The following is a 2,113-nucleotide window of genomic DNA, read 5'->3' as shown; positions in this document are numbered from 1 at the left end:
GTTTTCTAATTTATCCTTAAAATTTACAATCTTTGTTACTATATGATCTTGTAATTGTATACCTTCTTTATCTATTTTGTATCCTAAATATTCTATCTTATTCTTAAAGATTTCAGATTTCTTTTCAGACAATAATATTCCATGCTGGTTTATTGTTTTAATAAATTGCTCTAAATGTTTTATATGCTCTTCTAGAGTTTCACTATATATTAATATATCGTCTACATATACTATGCAGAAATCTTTTAATTTTCTAAAGATTTGGTCCATTCTTCTTTGAAATATTTGTGGCGCATTTTTTAATCCAAAGGGTAATACTATCCATTCATAATGTCCTTGCGGAGCACTAAAGGCTGTTAAAGGTCTTGATTCTTTGGTTAATTTTATTTGCCAAAATCCACTTTTACAATCGAATTTACTAAACCATTTCTTATTTCCTAGTCTATTTATAAGATTTCTTTTATATGGTAAGAAATATCCATCAAATATAGTTTTCTTATTTAATTCTCTATAGTCTATTACCATACGGGCTTTTCCCCTTTTCTGTTCATTATGTTTTCTTACAAGGAAAGCCGGGCTGCTATGGGGACTTTTACTTTCTTGTATTAATTTTAGTTTTAATAATTCATTGGTTTGATTATCAAATTCTTTTTGGTCTGAAGGGCTATACCTTATAGGTTTAGATCTTATTATATCATTAGGGTTTAATAATTTTATTTCAGCATATATCTTTTCCTTATCCCATAAACTCATAGGATTTTCTCCGAAGTTGGATTTTAATAAATTATTATATTTTTCAGTTAATTCTTGTAGATTATTATTTCTTTCTATTCTTAGATTGTTTATTCTTATAGTATTTATAGTACTTATTGGCATAATTCTTTTTAATACTATCCACTTATTACACGGAGTTTGTAATGATAGGGTATTTGAAGTTACTATATGTGTTTTAAAATAATCTAAGAAGTTATTTCCTAATAATATAGATTGCTTCATCTTATTCTGATATACAATAGGTAGACTGAATAATGTTTTATTTAGCTTTATTCTCATATTTTTTGCTATTACATCTAATTCCTTCTTTTGTTCATTAAATCTCGATACCCTAGTTCTATGTGCATTAGATTTTTCCTATCTATATGAAGCTAAAACTTCCTTTTTTACTAGACATAGATCTGCTCCACTATCTATACATATTTTTTGTTTTAGGAATTTATATTTTTTATATTCTACATCTGCTTCTATGTATATTGCTACCATTCCTCCCAATTGCTTTCACTAGATGATTCATAATTTATAAAGTTTATTTCATTATCCGTTTCACTAATATAAAACTCTTCATATGCATACCATCTATTGTCATCTTCTTTAATTTGTTCTATTTCCATTATGAATTGTGATGTATTTATATATTTTACTTTCTTTTCTTTCAGTTTAGGACATTTATTAGCATAATGTCCTTTTTCATTACAATTCCAACATTTACATTCACTTATATCTTTCTTTTTAAAAGATTTTCTTCTAAACTTTCTCTTATTTTTATATCTTCTCCTATTTTCTGGTGTATTTCTAAATTTCCTAAATCTTTTTCTCTTATATCTGTTGTATTTATAGGGATAATTATTTCTATTTTGTTTGCTTCTGTACTTATCATATGATTTTTTCTTATTATACCTCTTCTTATAGTTCCTATAGGGTTTTTTATCTTCACATCCAAATACTAGTCTTCTTTCAGTGAATTCACATATTTCTCTTAATTCTAGTTTTTTATCCTTTTTAACCTTCTGTTGTACTCTATATTCTTCACATTTTCTCATTAGATATCCTCTTAGTACTCTTATTCTTTCACCCAGAGTGTTCTCACGGGGTTCTAACTTATTATATTCCTTAGTTATCTCAGTATTATAAGGTTCTGGTAAATGATCATAATATAATTGTTGGTATATATGTCCTTCTTCGGGTAAGAATCTAGCTTCATAAAAGAATTTAGTAAAACTTATAGTATATTCTGGTAATTTGTTAATTTTACAGCATTTCATGTTATTTAGATTCATTATTATTTCTATTTTTCTTTCTATTAGAACTTGGTCTCTAGCTACTATCCAAGGTTCTC

This window comes from Apium graveolens, chromosome 2 (assembly GCF_009905375.1).
Source record: "Apium graveolens cultivar Ventura chromosome 2, ASM990537v1, whole genome shotgun sequence".
NCBI classification, from domain to species: Eukaryota; Viridiplantae; Streptophyta; class Magnoliopsida; order Apiales; family Apiaceae; genus Apium; species Apium graveolens.
The sequence above is the reverse complement of the archived record's forward strand: the minus strand, read 5'-3'. Positions refer to the sequence as shown.